Source organism: Taudactylus pleione, unplaced genomic scaffold (genome assembly GCF_031769625.1).
Source record: "Taudactylus pleione unplaced genomic scaffold, aTauple2 ptg000317l, whole genome shotgun sequence".
NCBI lineage: Eukaryota > Metazoa > Chordata > Amphibia > Anura > Myobatrachidae > Taudactylus > Taudactylus pleione.
In genome coordinates this window covers 5,059,888-5,078,379 of record NW_028284718.1, presented here as the reverse complement: position 1 = coordinate 5,078,379, position 18,492 = coordinate 5,059,888, and the positions used below count along the sequence as shown (strand labels likewise).

Genomic DNA, 18,492 nt, shown 5'->3' with positions numbered 1-18,492 from the left:
AAACTGCTAAAATTATTTGTAATTACTTACCTGCACATAGCATGTGACATGTCTTGGGTTTTATCCATCAGAAAAACTCTGCTGGGCATCATAAAACTTTGCACAGCAATTTCCAAGCAAGTATACTTAGAAAAATATTGACTATTAGGAAATATTTTATTTATGCTAATATTTCCACCTTGTATACATTAGTGACTGCTTTAAAATAATACAATTTTCACTAAAAACAGTTAAGAAATCAAATCAAACATGCTTACTTGATGACTCTATCATTCTCACTTTCGGTGCGAGAGGTCACGGGTTCAAATCCCGGACGAGCCCAAATTTTTAGATTCTTTGACATGGTTCCATTATCTTATTGAAGTCAATTTCCAGAGTGAATTTCAACTGAATATTGTTTTTTCAAAACTCTCAAAATAGATTGGATTTACTTATTTGCACAATTGAATTTTGTTTTTTGTCAAACTGCTAAAATTATTTGTAAGTACTTATCTGAACATAGCATGTGACATGTCTTGGGTTTTATCCATCAGAAAAACTCTGCTGGGCATCATAAAACTTTGCACAGCAATTTCCAAGCAAGTATACTTAGAAAAATATTGACTATTAGGAAATATTTTATTTATGCTAATTTTTCCTCCTTGTATACATTAGTGACTGCTTTAAAAGAACACCATTTTCACATAAAATAGTTAAGAAATCAAATAAAACAAACTTGTTTCAGTTGGCTCGTTAGTCTAGGGGTATGATTCTCGCTTTGGGTGCGAGAAGTCCCGGGTTCAAATCCCGGACGAGCCCTCTACTTCTTTTTTATGGTGCTTCTCATGGTTTATATATATCTGATTTTCTCAATTGGCTAAGTTAATAGCATCAACTGAGTTTTGTTTTTGCCATACTCCCAATAGAATTTGTACATACTTATGAATCTTGCCTTCATCATTTTTCAATTGCCTTTCTTCTATTTATGCATGATTTACACATAGCTTTTGACAAGTCTTGGGTTTTATCGATCAGACAAGTCCAAACTCTGTAGCCATTTTTAAATCTTGTCACTGCACTTTCCAAATAAGCACACAAAGAAAACTATCAATAGAATCTTACAGAAACATTTTAGTTGTTCAAAAAATAAGAGCATACTTATTCAAATTTCAACTGTATTGTGGAATATTAGGAAAACTGCAGGTTCCCTACTGTCTAGATAGCTTTGAATGTTTTAAAAGAATAGTCTCATTTTGAAACACAAAAAGTTCAAAAATGAAATTGCAAGGTTTTCTTTTGCCTTTCTGCTTTGTCTGGAAGCATGATTTGTACATTGCATATGACAAGTCTTTAGCTTTGTCCATGAGAGAAGTCCAAACTCTGTAGGCACTCACAAATCTTGTCCCTGCACTTTTCCTATATGCATACTTAGAAAACTATCTACTGGACCATAAGGAAATATTTTATTTATTCTACAAATTCATTTTTACATAAATGTATATGGTGTTTTTAAAAACAAAAAGCTATTTTCATTAAATCAATTGAAAAATCAATAGAAAAATGTTCAGGTAGGTGGCTTGTTGGTCTAGGGTTAAGATTCTCGCTTAGAGTGTGAGAGGTCCTAGGTTCAAATCATGGACGAGCCCAAATTTTCAGATTCTCTGACATAGTTCCATTATCTTATTGAAGACAATTACCTGAGTAAAATCTTCAAATGAATATTATTTTTTAAAAACTCACAAAATAGATTGGAATTACTTATTTGCACAATTGAATTTTGTTTTTTGTCAAACTGCTAAAATTATTTGTAATTACTTACCTGCACATAGCATGTGACATGTCTTGGGTTTTATCCATCAGAAAAACTCTGCTGGGCATCATAAAACTTTGCACAGCAATTTCCAAGCAAGTATACTTAGAAAAATATTGACTATTAGGAAATATTTTATTTATGCTAATATTTCCACCTTGTATACATTAGTGACTGCTTTAAAATAAGACAATTTTCACATAAAAACAGTTAAGAAATCAAATCAAACATGCTTACTTGATGACTCTATCATTCTCACTTTGGGTGCGAGAGGTCATGGGTTCAAATCCCGGACGAGCCCAAATTTTTAGATTCTTTGACATGGTTCCATTATCTTATTGAAGTCAATTTCCAGAGTGAATTTCAAATGAATATTGTTTTTTCAAAACTCTCAAAATAGATTGGATTTACTTATTTGCACAATTGAATTTTGTTTTTTGTCAAACTGCTAAAATTATTTGTAAGTACTTATCTGAACATAGCATGTGACATGTCTTGGGTTTTATCCATCAGAAAAACTCTGCTGGGCATCATAAAACTTTGCACAGCAATTTCCAAGCAAGTATACTTAGAAAAATATTGACTATTAGGAAACATTTTATTTATGCTAATATTTCCTCCTTGTATACATTAGTGACTGCATTAAAAGAATACCATTTTCACATAAAAACAGTTAAGAAATCAAATAAACCACACTTATTTCAGTTGGCTCGTTGGTCTAGGGGTATGATTCTCGCTTTGGGTGCGAGAGGTCCCGGGTTCAAATCCCGGACGAGCCCTCTATTTCTTTTGTACGGTGCATCTCATGGTTTATATATATGTGATTTTCTCAATTGGCTAAGTCAATAGCATCAACTGAGTTTTGTTTTTGCCATACTCCCAATAGAATTTGTACATACTTATGAATCTTGCCTTCATCATTTTTCAATTGCCTTTCTTCTATTTATGCATGATTTACACATAGCTTTTGACAAGTCTTGGGTTTTATCGATCAGACAAGTCCAAACTCTGTAGCCATTTTTAAATCTTGTCACTGCACTTTCCAAATAAGCACACAAAGAAAACTATCAATAGAATCTTACGGAAACATTTTAGTTGTTCTAAAAATGAGAGCATACTTATTCAAATTTCAACTGTATTGTGGAATATTAGGAAAACTGCAGGTTCCCTACTGTCTAGATAGCTTTGAATGTTTTAAAAGAATAGTCTCATTTTGAAACACAAAAAGTTAAAAAATGAAATTGCAAGGTTTTCTTTTGCCTTTCTTCTTTGTCTGGAAGCATGATTTGTACATTGCATATGACAAGTCTTTAGCTTTGTCCATGAGAGAAGTCCAAACTCTGTAGGCACTCACAAATCTTGTCCCTGCACTTTTCCTATATGCATACTTAGAAAACTATCTACTGGACCATAAGGAAATATTTTATTTATTCTACAAATTCATTTTTACATAAATGTATATGGTGTTTTTAAAAACAAAAAGCTATTTTCATTAAATCAATTGAAAAATCAATAGAAAAATGTTCAGGTAGGTGGCTTGTTGGTCTAGGGTTAAGATTCTCGCTTAGAGTGTGAGAGGTCCCAGGTTCAAATCATGGACGAGCCCAAATTTTCAGATTCTCTGACATAGTTCCATTATCTTATTGAAGACAATTTCCTGAGTAAAATCTTCAAATGAATATTATTTTTTAAAAACTCACAAAATAGATTGGATTTACTTATTTGCACAATTGAATTTTGTTTTTTGTCAAACTGCTAAAATTATTTGTTATTACTTACCTGCACATAGCATGTGACATGTCTTGGGTTTTATCCATCAGAAAAACTCTGCTGGGCATCATAAAACTTTGCACAGCAATTTCCAAGCAAGTATACTTAGAAAAATATTGACTATTAGGAAATATTTTATTTATGCTAATATTTCCACCTTGTATACATTAGTGACTGCTTTAAAATAATACAATTTTCACATAAAAACAGTTAAGAAATCAAATCAAACATGCTTACTTGATGACTCTATCATTCTCACTTTGGGTGCGAGAGGTCACGGGTTCAAATCCCGGACGAGCCCAAATTTTTAGATTCTTTGACATGGTTCCATTATCTTATTGAAGTCAATTTCCAGAGTGAATTTCAACTGAATATTGTTTTATCAAAACTCTCAAAATATATTGGATTTACTTATTTGCACAATTGAATTTTGTTTTTTGTCAAACTGCTAAAATTATTTGTAAGTACTTATCTGAACATAGCATGTGACATGTCTTGGGTTTTATCCATCAGAAAAACTCTGCTGGGCATCATAAAACTTTGCACAGCAATTTCCAAGCAAGTATACTTAGAAAAATATTGACTATTAGGAAACATTTTATTTATGCTAATATTTCCTCCTTGTATACATTAGTGACTGCATTAAAAGAATACAATTTTCACATAAAAACAGTTAAGAAATCAAATAAACCATACTTATTTCAGTTGGCTCGTTGGTCTAGGGGTATGATTCTTGCTTTGGGTGCGAGAGGTCCCGGGTTCAAATCCCGGACGAGCCCTCTATTTCTTTTGTACGGTGCATCTCATGGTTTATATATATCTGATTTTCTCAATTGGCTAAGTCAATAGCATCAACTGAGTTTTGTTTTTGCCATACTCCCAATAGAATTTGTACATACTTATGAATCTTGCCTTCATCATTTTTCAATTGCCTTTCTTCTATTTATGCATGATTTACACATAGCTTTTGACAAGTCTTGGGTTTTATCGATCAGACAAGTCCAAACTCTGTAGCCATTTTTAAATCTTGTCACTGCACTTTCCAAATAAGCACACAAAGAAAACTATCAATAGAATCTTACGGAAACATTTTAGTTTTTCTAAAAATGAGAGCATACTTATTCAAATTTCAACTGTATTGTGGAATATTAGGAAAACTGCAGGTTCCCTACTGTCTAGATAGCTTTGAATGTTTTAAAAGAATAGTCTCATTTTGAAACACAAAAAGTTCAAAAATGAAATTGCAAGGTTTTCTTTTGCCTTTCTTCTTTGTCTGGAAGCATGATTTGTACATTGCATATGACAAGTCTTTAGCTTTGTCCATGAGAGAATTCCAAACTCTGTAGGCACTCACAAATCTTGTCCCTGCACTTTTCCTATATGCATACTTAGAAAACTATCTACTGGACCATAAGGAAATATTTTATTTATTCTACAAATTCATTTTTACATAAATGTATATGGTGTTTTTAAAAACAAAAAGCTATTTTCATTAAATCAATTGAAAAATCAAGAGAAAAATGTTCAGGTAGGTGGCTTGTTGGTCTAGGGGTAAAATTCTCGCTTAGAGTGTGAGAGGTCCCAGGTTCAAATCATGGATGAGCCCAAATTTTCAGATTCTCTGACATAGTTCCATTATCTTATTGAAGACAATTTCCTGAGTAAAATCTTCAAATGAATATTATTTTTTAAAAACTCACAAAATAGATTGGATTTACTTATTTGCACAATTGAATTTTGTTTTTTGTCAAACTGCTAAAATTATTTGTAATTACTTACCTGCACATAGCATGTGACATGTCTTGGGTTTTATCCATCAGAAAAACTCTGCTGGGCATCATAAAACTTTGCACAGCAATTTCCAAGCAAGTATACTTAGAAAAATATTGACTATTAGGAAATATTTTATTTATGCTAATATTTCCACCTTGTATACATTAGTGACTGCTTTAAAATAATACAATTTTCACATAAAAACAGTTAAGAAATCAAATCAAACATGCTTACTTGATGACTCTATCATTCTCACTTTGGGTGCGAGAGGTCACGGGTTCAAATCCCGGACAAGCCCAAATTTTTAGATTCTTTGACATGGTTCCATTATCTTATTGAAGTCAATTTCCAGAGTGAATTTCAACTGAATATTGTTTTATCAAAACTCTCAAAATAGATTGGATTTACTTATTTGCACAATTGAATTTTGTTTTTTGTCAAACTGCTAAAATTATTTGTAAGTACTTATCTGAACATAGCATGTGACATGTCTTGGGTTTTATCCATCAGAAAAACTCTGCTGGGCATCATAAAACTTTGCACAGCAATTTCCAAGCAAGTATACTTAGAAAAATATTGACTATTAGGAAACATTTTATTTATGCTAATATTTCCTCCTTGTATACATTAGTGACTGCATTAAAAGAATACCATTTTCACATAAAAACAGTTAAGAAATCAAATAAACCACACTTATTTCAGTTGGCTCGTCGGTCTAGGGGTATGATTCTCGCTTTGGGTGCGAGAGGTCCAAGGTTCAAATCCCGGACGAGCCCTCTATTTCTTTTGTACGCTGCATCTCATTGTTTATATATATCTGATTTTCTCAATTGGCTAAGTCAATAGCATCAACTGAGTTTTGTTTTTGCCATACTCCCAATAGAATTTGTACATACTTATGAATCTTGCCTTCATCATTTTTCAATTGCCTTTCTTCTATTTATGCATGATTTACACATAGCTTTTGACAAGTCTTGGGTTTTATCGATCAGACAAGTCCAAACTCTGTAGCCATTTTTAAATCTTGTCACTGCACTTTCCAAATAAGCACACAAAGAAAACTATCAATAGAATCTTACGGAAACATTTTAGTTGTTCTAAAAATAAGAGCATACTTATTCAAATTTCAACTGTATTGTGGAATATTAGGAAAACTGCAGGTTCCCTACTGTCTAGATAGCTTTGAATGTTTTAAAAGAATAGTCTCATTTTGAAACACAAAAAGTTCAAAAATGAAATTGCAAGGTTTTCTTTTGCCTTTCTTCTGTGTCTGGAAGCATGATTTGTACATTGCATATGACAAGTCTTTAGCTTTGTCCATGAGAGAAGTCCAAACTCTGTAGGCACTCACAAATCTTGTCTCTGCACTTTTCCTATATGCATACTTAGAAAACTATCTACTGGACCATAAGGAAATATTTTATTTATTCTACAAATTCATTTTTACATAAATGTATATGGTGTTTTTAAAAACAAAAAGCTATTTTCATTAAATCAATTGAAAAATCAATAGAAAAATGTTCAGGTAGGTGGCTTGTTGGTCTAGGGTTAAGATTCTCGCTTAGAGTGTGAGAGGTCCCAGGTTCAAATCATGGACGAGCCCAAATTTTCAGATTCTTTGACATAGTTCCATTATCTTATTGAATACAATTTCCTGAGTAAAATCTTCAAATGAATATTATTTTTTAAAAACTCTCAAAATAGATTGGATTTACTTATTTGCACAATTGAATTTTGTTTTTTGTCAAACTGCTAAAATTATTTGTAATTACTTACCTGCACATAGCATGTGACATGTCTTGGGTTTTATCCATCAGAAAAACTCTGCTGGGCATCATAAAACTTTGCACAGCAATTTCCAAGCAAGTATACTTAGAAAAATATTGACTATTAGGAAATATTTTATTTATGCTAATATTTCCACCTTGTATACATTAGTGACTGCTTTAAAATAATACAATTTTCACATAAAAACAGTTAAGAAATCAAATAAAACATGCTTACTTGATGACTCTATCATTCCCACTTTGGGTGCGAGAGGTCACGGGTTCAAATCCCGGACGAGCCCAAATTTTTAGATTCTTTGACATGGTTCCATTATCTTATTGAAGTCAATTTCCAGAGTGAATTTCAACTGAATATTGTTTTTGCAAAACTCTCAAAATAGATTGGATTTACTTATTTGCACAATTGAATTTTGTTTTTTGTCAAACTGCTAAAATTATTTGTAATTACTTTCCTGCACATAGCATGTGACATGTCTTGGGTTTTATCCATCAGAAAAACTCTGCTGGGCATCATAAAACTTTGCACAGCAATTTCCAAGCAAGTATACTTAGAAAAATATTGACTATTTGGAAATATTTTATTTATGCTAATATTTCCACCTTGTATATATTAGTGACTGCTTTAAAATAATAAAATTTTCACATAAAAACAGTTAAGAAATCAAATAAAACATGCTTACTTGATGACTCTATCATTCTCACTTTGGGTACGAGAGGTCACGGGTTCAAATCCCGGACGAGCCCAAATTTTTAGCTTCTTTGACATGGTTCCATTATCTTATTGAAGTCAATTTCCAGAGTGAATTTCAACTGAATATTGTTTTTTCAAAACTCTCAAAATAGATTGGATTTACTTATTTGCACAATTGAATTTTGTTTTTTGTCAAACTGCTAAAATTATTTGTAAGTACTTATCTGAACATAGCATGTGACATGTCTTGGGTTTTATCCATCAGAAAAACTCTGCTGGGCATCATAAAACTTTGCACAGCAATTTCCAAGCAAGTATACTTAGAAAAATATTGACTATTAGGAAACATTTTATTTATGCTAATATTTCCTCCTTGTATACATTAGTGACTGCATTAAAAGAATACAATTTTCACATAAAAACAGTTAAGAAATCAAATAAACCGTACTTTTTTCAGTTGGCTCGTTGGTCTAGGGGTATGATTCTCGCTTTGGGTGCGAGAGGTCCCGGGTTCAAATCCCGGACGAGCCCTCTATTTCTTTTGTACGGTGCATCTCATGGTTTATATATATCTGATTTTCTCAATTGGCTAAGTCAATAGCATCAACTGAGTTTTGTTTTTGCCATACTCCCAATAGAATTTGTACATACTTATGAATCTTGCCTTCATCATTTTTCAATTGCCTTTCTTCTATTTATGCATGATTTACACATAGCTTTTGACAAGTCTTGGGTTTTATCGATCAGACAAGTCCAAACTCTGTAGCCATTTTTAAATCTTGTCACTGCACTTTCCAAATAAGCACACAAAGAAAACTATCAATAGAATCTTACGGAAACATTTTAGTTTTTCTAAAAATGAGAGCATACTTATTCAAATTTCAACTGTATTGTGGAATATTAGGAAAACTGCAGGTTCCCTACTGTCTAGATAGCTTTGAATGTTTTAAAAGAATAGTCTCATTTTGAAACACAAAAAGTTCAAAAATGAAATTGCAAGGTTTTCTTTTGCCTTTCTTCTTTGTCTGGAAGCATGATTTGTACATTGCATATGACAAGTCTTTAGCTTTGTCCATGAGAGAATTCCAAACTCTGTAGGCACTCACAAATCTTGTCCCTGCACTTTTCCTATATGCATACTTAGAAAACTATCTACTGGACCATAAGGAAATATTTTATTTATTCTACAAATTCATTTTTACATAAATGTATATGGTGTTTTTAAAAACAAAAAGCTATTTTCATTAAATCAATTGAAAAATCAAGAGAAAAATGTTCAGGTAGGTGGCTTGTTGGTCTAGGGGTAAGATTCTCGCTTAGAGTGTGAGAGGTCCCAGGTTCAAATCATGGATGAGCCCAAATTTTCAGATTCTCTGACATAGTTCCATTATCTTATTGAAGACAATTTCCTGAGTAAAATCTTCAAATGAATATTATTTTTTAAAAACTCACAAAATAGATTGGATTTACTTATTTGCACAATTGAATTTTGTTTTTTGTCAAACTGCTAAAATTATTTGTAATTACTTACCTGCACATAGCATGTGACATGTCTTGGGTTTTATCCATCAGAAAAACTCTGCTGGGCATCATAAAACTTTGCACAGCAATTTCCAAGCAAGTATACTTAGAAAAATATTGACTATTAGGAAATATTTTATTTATGCTAATATTTCCACCTTGTATACATTAGTGACTGCTTTAAAATAATACAATTTTCACATAAAAACAGTTAAGAAATCAAATCAAACATGCTTACTTGATGACTCTATCATTCTCACTTTGGGTGCGAGAGGTCACGGGTTCAAATCCCGGACAAGCCCAAATTTTTAGATTCTTTGACATGGTTCCATTATCTTATTGAAGTCAATTTCCAGAGTGAATTTCAACTGAATATTGTTTTATCAAAACTCTCAAAATAGATTGGATTTACTTATTTGCACAATTGAATTTTGTTTTTTGTCAAACTGCTAAAATTATTTGTAAGTACTTATCTGAACATAGCATGTGACATGTCTTGGGTTTTATCCATCAGAAAAACTCTGCTGGGCATCATAAAACTTTGCACAGCAATTTCCAAGCAAGTATACTTAGAAAAATATTGACTATTAGGAAACATTTTATTTATGCTAATATTTCCTCCTTGTATACATTAGTGACTGCATTAAAAGAATACCATTTTCACATAAAAACAGTTAAGAAATCAAATAAACCACACTTATTTCAGTTGGCTCGTTGGTCTAGGGGTATGATTCTCGCTTTGGGTGCGAGAGGTCCAAGGTTCAAATCCCGGACAAGCCCTCTATTTCTTTTGTACGCTGTATCTCATGGTTTATATATATCTGATTTTCTCAATTGGCTAAGTCAATAGCATCAACTGAGTTTTGTTTTTGCCATACTCCCAATAGAATTTGTACATACTTATGAATCTTGCCTTCATCATTTTTCAATTGCCTTTCTTCTATTTATGCATGATTTACACATAGCTTTTGACAAGTCTTGGGTTTTATCGATCAGACAAGTCCAAACTCTGTAGCCATTTTTAAATCTTGTCACTGCACTTTCCAAATAAGCACACAAAGAAAACTATCAATAGAATCTTACGGAAACATTTTAGTTGTTCTAAAAATAAGAGCATACTTATTCAAATTTCAACTGTATTGTGGAATATTAGGAAAACTGCAGGTTCCCTACTGTCTAGATAGCTTTGAATGTTTTAAAAGAATAGTCTCATTTTGAAACACAAAAAGTTCAAAAATGAAATTGCAAGGTTTTCTTTTGCCTTTCTTCTGTGTCTGGAAGCATGATTTGTACATTGCATATGACAAGTCTTTAGCTTTGTCCATGAGAGAAGTCCAAACTCTGTAGGCACTCACAAATCTTGTCTCTGCACTTTTCCTATATGCATACTTAGAAAACTATCTACTGGACCATAAGGAAATATTTTATTTATTCTACAAATTCATTTTTACATAAATGTATATGGTGTTTTTAAAAACAAAAAGCTATTTTCATTAAATCAATTGAAAAATCAATAGAAAAATGTTCAGGTAGGTGGCTTGTTGGTCTAGGGTTAAGATTCTCGCTTAGAGTGTGAGAGGTCCCAGGTTCAAATCATGGACGAGCCCAAATTTTCAGATTCTTTGACATAGTTCCATTATCTTATTGAATACAATTTCCTGAGTAAAATCTTCAAATGAATATTATTTTTTAAAAACTCTCAAAATAGATTGGATTTACTTATTTGCACAATTGAATTTTGTTTTTTGTCAAACTGCTAAAATTATTTGTAATTACTTACCTGCACATAGCATGTGACATGTCTTGGGTTTTATCCATCAGAAAAACTCTGCTGGGCATCATAAAACTTTGCACAGCAATTTCCAAGCAAGTATACTTAGAAAAATATTGACTATTAGGAAATATTTTATTTATGCTAATATTTCCACCTTGTATACATTAGTGACTGCTTTAAAATAATACAATTTTCACATAAAAACAGTTAAGAAATCAAATAAAACATGCTTACTTGATGACTCTATCATTCCCACTTTGGGTGCGAGAGGTCACGGGTTCAAATCCCGGACGAGCCCAAATTTTTAGATTCTTTGACATGGTTCCATTATCTTATTGAAGTCAATTTCCAGAGTGAATTTCAACTGAATATTGTTTTTGCAAAACTCTCAAAATAGATTGGATTTACTTATTTGCACAATTGAATTTTGTTTTTTGTCAAACTGCTAAAATTATTTGTAATTACTTTCCTGCACATAGCATGTGACATGTCTTGGGTTTTATCCATCAGAAAAACTCTGCTGGGCATCATAAAACTTTGCACAGCAATTTCCAAGCAAGTATACTTAGAAAAATATTGACTATTTGGAAATATTTTATTTATGCTAATATTTCCACCTTGTATATATTAGTGACTGCTTTAAAATAATAAAATTTTCACATAAAAACAGTTAAGAAATCAAATAAAACATGCTTACTTGATGACTCTATCATTCTCACTTTGGGTACGAGAGGTCACGGGTTCAAATCCCGGATGAGCCCAAATTTTTAGCTTCTTTGACATGGTTCCATTATCTTATTGAAGTCAATTTCCAGAGTGAATTTCAACTGAATATTGTTTTTTCAAAACTCTCAAAATAGATTGGATTTACTTATTTGCACAATTGAATTTTGTTTTTTGTCAAACTGCTAAAATTATTTGTAAGTACTTATCTGAACATAGCATGTGACATGTCTTGGGTTTTATCCATCAGAAAAACTCTGCTGGGCATCATAAAACTTTGCACAGCAATTTCCAAGCAAGTATACTTAGAAAAATATTGATTATTAGGAAATATTTTATTTATGCTAATTTTTCCTCCTTGTATACATTAGTGACTGCTTTAAAAGAACACCATTTTCACATAAAATAGTTAAGAAATCAAATAAAACAGACTTGTTTCAGTTGGCTCGTTAGTCTAGGGGTATGATTCTCGCTTTGGGTGCGAGAGGTCCCGGGTTCAAATCCCGGACGAGCCCTCTATTTCTTTTTTACGGTGCTTCTCATGGTTTATATATATCTGATTTTCTCAATTGGCTAAGTTAATAGCATCAACTGAGTTTTGTTTTTGCCATACTCCCAATAGAATTTGTACATACTTATGAATCTTGCCTTCATCATTTTTCAATTGCCTTTCTTCTAGTTATGCATGATTTACACATAGCTTTTGACAAGTCTTGGGTTTTATCGATCAGACAAGTCCAAACTCTGTAGCCATTTTTAAATCTTGTCACTGCACTTTCCAAATAAGCACACAAAGAAAACTATCAATAGAATCTCACGGAAACATTTTAGTTGTTCTAAAAATAAGAGCATACTTATTCAAATTTCAACTGTATTGTGGTATATTAGGAAAACTGCAGGTTCCCTACTGTCTAGATAGCTTTGAATGTTTTAAAAGAATAGTCTCATTTTGAAACACAAAATGTTCAAAAATGAAATTGCAAGGTTTTCTTTTGCCTTTCTTCTGTATCTGGAAGCATGATTTGATCATTGCATATGACAAGTCTTTAGCTTCGTCCATGAGAGAAGTCCAAACTCTGGAGGCACTCACAAATCTTGTCCCTGCACTTTTCCTGTATGCATACTTAGAAAACTATCTACTGGACCATAAGGAAATATTTTATTTATTCTACAAATTCATTTTTACATAAATGTATATGGTGTTTTTAAAAACAAAAAGCTATTTTCATTAAATCAATTGAAAAATCAATAGAAAAATGTTCAGGTAGGTGGCTTGTTGGTCTAGGGTTAAAATTCTCGCTTAGAGTGTGAGAGGTCCCAGGTTCAAATCATGGACGAGCCCAAATTTTCAGATTCTTTGACATAGTTCCATTATCTTATTGAATACAATTTCCTGAGTAAAATCTTCAAATGAATATTATTTTTTAAAAACTCTCAAAATAGATTGGATTTACTTATTTGCACAATTGAATTTTGTTTTTTGTCAAACTGCTAAAATTATTTGTAATTACTTACCTGCACATAGCATGTGACATGTCTTGGGTTTTATCCATCAGAAAAACTCTGCTGGGCATCATAAAACTTTGCACAGCAATTTCCAAGCAAGTATACTTAGAAAAATATTGACTATTATGAAATATTTTATTTATGCTAATATTTCTACCTTGTATACATTAGTGACTGCTTTAAAATAATACAATTTTCACATAAAAACAGTTAAGAAATCAAATAAAACATGCTTACTTGATGACTCTATCATTCTCACTTTGGGTGCGAGAGGTCACGGGTTCAAATCCCGGACGAGCCCAAATTTTTAGATTCTTTGACATGGTTCCATTATCTTATTGAAGTCAATTTCCAGAGTGAATTTCAACTGAATATTGTTTTATCAAAACTCTCAAAATAGATTGGATTTACTTATTTGCACAATTGAATTTTGTTTTTTTGTCAAACTGCTAAAATTATTTGTAAGTACTTATCTGAACATAGCATGTGACATGTCTTGGGTTTTATCCATCAGAAAAACTCTGCTGGGCATCATAAAACTTTGCACAGCAATTTCCAAGCAAGTATACTTAGAAAAATATTGACTATTAGGAAACAATTTATTTATGCTAATATTTCCTCCTTGTATACATTAGTGACTGCATTAAAAGAATACCATTTTCACATAAAAACAGTTAAGAAATCAAATAAACCACACTTATCTCAGTTGGCTAGTTGGTCTAGGGGTATGATTCTCGCTTTGGTTGCGAGAGGTCCAAGGTTCAAATCCCGGACGAGCCCTCTATTTCTTTTGTACGGTGCATCTCATGGTTTATATATATCTGATTTTCTCAATTGGCTAAGTCAATAGCATCAACTGAGTTTTGTTTTTGCCATACTCCCAATAGAATTTGTACATACTTATGAATCTTGCCTTCATCATTTTTCAATTGCCTTTCTTCTATTTATGCATGATTTACACATAGCTTTTGACAAGTCTTGGGTTTTATCGATCAGACAAGTCCAAACTCTGTAGCCATTTTTAAATCTTGTCACTGCACTTTCCAAATAAGCACACAAAGAAAACTATCAATAGAATCTCACGGAAACATTTTAGTTGTTCTAAAAATAAGAGCATACTTATTCAAATTTCAACTGTATTGTGGTATATTAGGAAAACTGCAGGTTCCCTACTGTCTAGATAGCTTTGAATGTTTTAAAAGAATAGTCTCATTTTGAAACACAAAAAGTTCAAAAATGAAATTGCAAGGTTTTCTTTTGCCTTTCTTCTGTGTCTGGAAGCATGATTTGTACATTGCATATGACAAGTCTTTAGCTTCGTCCATGAGAGAAGTCCAAACTCTGGAGGCACTCACAAATCTTGTCCCTGCACTTTTCCTGTATGCATACTTAGAAAACTATCTACTGGACCATAAGGAAATATTTTATTTTATTCTACAAATTCATTTTTACATAAATGTATATGGTGTTTTTAAAAACAAAAAGCTATTTTCATTAAATCAATTGAAAAATCAAGAGAAAAATGTTCAGGTAGGTGGCTTGTTGGTCTAGGGGTAAGATTCTCGCTTAGAGTGTGAGAGGTCCCAGGTTCAAATCATGGATGAACCCAAATTTTCAGATTCTCTGACATAGTTCCATTATCTTATTGAAGACAATTTCCTGAGTAAAATCTTCAAATGAATATTATTTTTTAAAAACTCACAAAATAGATTGGATTTACTTATTTGCACAATTGAATTTTGTTTTTTGTCAAACTGCTAAAATTATTTGTAATTACTTACCTGCACATAGCAAGTGACATGTCTTGGGTTTTATCCATCAGAAAACTCTGCTGGGCATCATAAAACTTTGCACAGCAATTTCCAAGCAAGTATACTTAGAAAAATATTGACTATTAGGAAATATTTTATTTATGCTAATATTTCCACCTTGTATACATTAGTGACTGCTTTAAAATAATACAATTTTCACATAAAAACAGTTAAGAAATCAAATCAAACATGCTTACTTGATGACTCTATCATTCTCACTTTGGGTGCGAGAGGTCACGGGTTCAAATCCCGGACAAGCCCAAATTTTTAGATTCTTTGACATGGTTCCATTATCTTATTGAAGTCAATTTCCAGAGTGAATTTCAACTGAATATTGTTTTATCAAAACTCTCAAAATAGATTGGATTTACTTATTTGCACAATTGAATTTTGTTTTTTGTCAAACTGCTAAAATTATTTGTAAGTACTTATCTGAACATAGCATGTGACATGTCTTGGGTTTTATCCATCAGAAAAACTCTGCTGGGCATCATAAAACTTTGCACAGCAATTTCCAAGCAAGTATACTTAGAAAAATATTGACTATTAGGAAACATTTTATTTATGCTAATATTTCCTCCTTGTATACATTAGTGACTGCATTAAAAGAATACCATTTTCACATAAAAACAGTTAAGAAATCAAATAAACCACACTTATTTCAGTTGGCTCGTTGGTCTAGGGGTATGATTCTCGCTTTGGGTGCGAGAGGTCCAAGGTTCAAATCCCGGACGAGCCCTCTATTTCTTTTGTACGCTGCATCTCATGGTTTATATATATCTGATTTTCTCAATTGGCTAAGTCAATAGCATCAACTGAGTTTTGTTTTTGCCATACTCCCAATAGAATTTGTACATACTTATGAATCTTGCCTTCATCATTTTTCAATTGCCTTTCTTCTATTTATGCATGATTTACACATAGCTTTTGACAAGTCTTGGGTTTTATCGATCAGACAAGTCCAAACTCTGTAGCCATTTTTAAATCTTGTCACTGCACTTTCCAAATAAGCACACAAAGAAAACTATCAATAGAATCTTACGGAAACATTTTAGTTGTTCTAAAAATAAGAGCATACTTATTCAAATTTCAACTGTATTGTGGAATATTAGGAAAACTGCAGGTTCCCTACTGTCTAGATAGCTTTGAATGTTTTAAAAGAATAGTCTCATTTTGAAACACAAAAAGTTCAAAAATGAAATTGCAAGGTTTTCTTTTGCCTTTCTTCTGTGTCTGGAAGCATGATTTGTACATTGCATATGACAAGTCTTTAGCTTTGTCCATGAGAGAAGTCCAAACTCTGTAGGCACTCACAAATCTTGTCTCTGCACTTTTCCTATATGCATACTTAGAAAACTATCTACTGGACCATAAGGAAATATTTTATTTATTCTACAAATTCATTTTTACATAAATGTATATGGTGTTTTTAAAAACAAAAAGCTATTTTCATTAAATCAATTGAAAAATCAAGAGAAAAATGTTCAGCTAGGTGGCTTGTTGGTCTAGGGTTAAGATTCTCGCTTAGAGTGTGAGAGGTCCCAGGTTCAAATCATGGATGAGCCCAAATTTTCAGATTCTCTGACATAGTTCCATTATCTTATTGAAGACAATTTCCTGAGTAAAATCTTCAAATGAATATTATTTTTTAAAAACTCACAAAATAGATTGGATTTACTTATTTGCACAATTGAATTTTGTTTTTTGTCAAACTGCTAAAATTATTTGTAATTACTTACCTGCACATAGCATGTGACATGTCTTGGGTTTTATCCATCAGAAAACTCTGCTGGGCATCATAAAACTTTGCACAGCAATTTCCAAGCAAGTATACTTAGAAAAATATTGACTATTAGGAAATATTTTATTTATGCTAATATTTCCACCTTGTATACATTAGTGACTGCTTTAAAATAATACAATTTTCACATAAAAACAGTTAAGAAATCAAATCAAACATGCTTACTTGATGACTCTATCATTCTCACTTTGGGTGCGAGAGGTCACGGGTTCAAATCCCGGACAAGCCCAAATTTTTAGATTCTTTGACATGGTTCCATTATCTTATTGAAGTCAATTTCCAGAGTGAATTTCAACTGAATATTGTTTTATCAAAACTCTCAAAATAGATTGGATTTACTTATTTGCACAATTGAATTTTGTTTTTTGTCAAACTGCTAAAATTATTTGTAAGTACTTATCTGAACATAGCATGTGACATGTCTTGGGTTTTATCCATCAGAAAAACTCTGCTGGGCATCATAAAACTTTGCACAGCAATTTCTAAGCAAGTATACTTAGAAAAATATTGACTATTAGGAAACATTTTATTTATGATAATATTTCCTCCTTGTATACATTAGTGACTGCATTAAAAGAATACCATTTTCACATAAAAACAGTTAAGAAATCAAATAAACCACACTTATTTCAGTTGGCTCGTTGGTCTAGGGGTATGATTCTCGCTTTGGGTGCGAGAGGTCCAAGGTTCAAATCCCGGACGAGCCCTCTATTTCTTTTGTACGCTGCATCTCATGGTTTATATATATCTGATTTTCTCAATTGGCTAAGTCAATAGCATCAACTGAGTTTTGTTTTTGCCATACTCCCAATAGAATTTGTACATACTTATGAATCTTGCCTTCATCATTTTTCAATTGCCTTTCTTCTATTTATGCATGATTTACACATAGCTTTTGACAAGTCTTGGGTTTTATCGATCAGACAAGTCCAAACTCTGTAGCCATTTTTAAATCTTGTCACTGCACTTTCCAAATAAGCACACAAAGAAAACTATCAATAGAATCTCACGGAAACATTTTAGTTGTTCTAAAAATAAGAGCATACTTATTCAAATTTCAACTGTATTGTGGTATATTAGGAAAACTGCAGGTTCCCTACTGTCTAGATAGCTTTGAATGTTTTAAAAGAATAGTCTCATTTTGAAACACAAAAAGTTCAAAAATGAAATTGCAAGGTTTTCTTTTGCCTTTCTTCTGTGTCTGGAAGCATGATTTGTACATTGCATATGACAAGTCTTTAGCTTCGTCCATGAGAGAAGTCCAAACTCTGGAGGCACTCACAAATCTTGTCCCTGCACTTTTCCTGTATGCATACTTAGAAAACTATCTACTGGACCATAAGGAAATATTTTATTTTATTCTACAAATTCATTTTTACATAAATGTATATGGTGTTTTTAAAAACAAAAAGCTATTTTCATTAAATCAATTGAAAAATCAAGAGAAAAATGTTCAGGTAGGTGGCTTGTTGGTCTAGGGGTAAGATTCTCGCTTAGAGTGTGAGAGGTCCCAGGTTCAAATCATGGATGAACCCAAATTTTCAGA

At 32.1% G+C, this 18,492-nt stretch overlaps 7 non-coding genes across 7 annotated transcripts; all 7 read left to right on the top strand.

Moving 5' to 3' along the window:
- Window positions 1-726: 726 nt before the first annotated feature.
- Window positions 727-798, top strand: TRNAP-UGG (transfer RNA proline (anticodon UGG)). Its single transcript has one exon. It is a non-coding gene; the product is annotated as a tRNA-Pro (tRNA).
- A 1,698-nt stretch (window positions 799-2,496) lies between these two features.
- On the top strand, window positions 2,497-2,568 carry TRNAP-UGG (transfer RNA proline (anticodon UGG)). The gene has a single exon. It is a non-coding gene; the product is annotated as a tRNA-Pro (tRNA).
- A 1,698-nt stretch (window positions 2,569-4,266) lies between these two features.
- Window positions 4,267-4,338, top strand: TRNAP-UGG (transfer RNA proline (anticodon UGG)). The gene has a single exon. It is a non-coding gene; the product is annotated as a tRNA-Pro (tRNA).
- Window positions 4,339-8,269: 3,931 nt separating this feature from the next.
- On the top strand, window positions 8,270-8,341 carry TRNAP-UGG (transfer RNA proline (anticodon UGG)). Its single transcript has one exon. It is a non-coding gene; the product is annotated as a tRNA-Pro (tRNA).
- Window positions 8,342-12,271: 3,930 nt separating this feature from the next.
- Window positions 12,272-12,343, top strand: TRNAP-UGG (transfer RNA proline (anticodon UGG)). The gene has a single exon. It is a non-coding gene; the product is annotated as a tRNA-Pro (tRNA).
- A 3,469-nt stretch (window positions 12,344-15,812) lies between these two features.
- Window positions 15,813-15,884, top strand: TRNAP-UGG (transfer RNA proline (anticodon UGG)). Its single transcript has one exon. It is a non-coding gene; the product is annotated as a tRNA-Pro (tRNA).
- Window positions 15,885-17,581: 1,697 nt separating this feature from the next.
- On the top strand, window positions 17,582-17,653 carry TRNAP-UGG (transfer RNA proline (anticodon UGG)). Its single transcript has one exon. It is a non-coding gene; the product is annotated as a tRNA-Pro (tRNA).
- The last annotated feature ends 839 nt before the right edge of the window (window positions 17,654-18,492 follow it).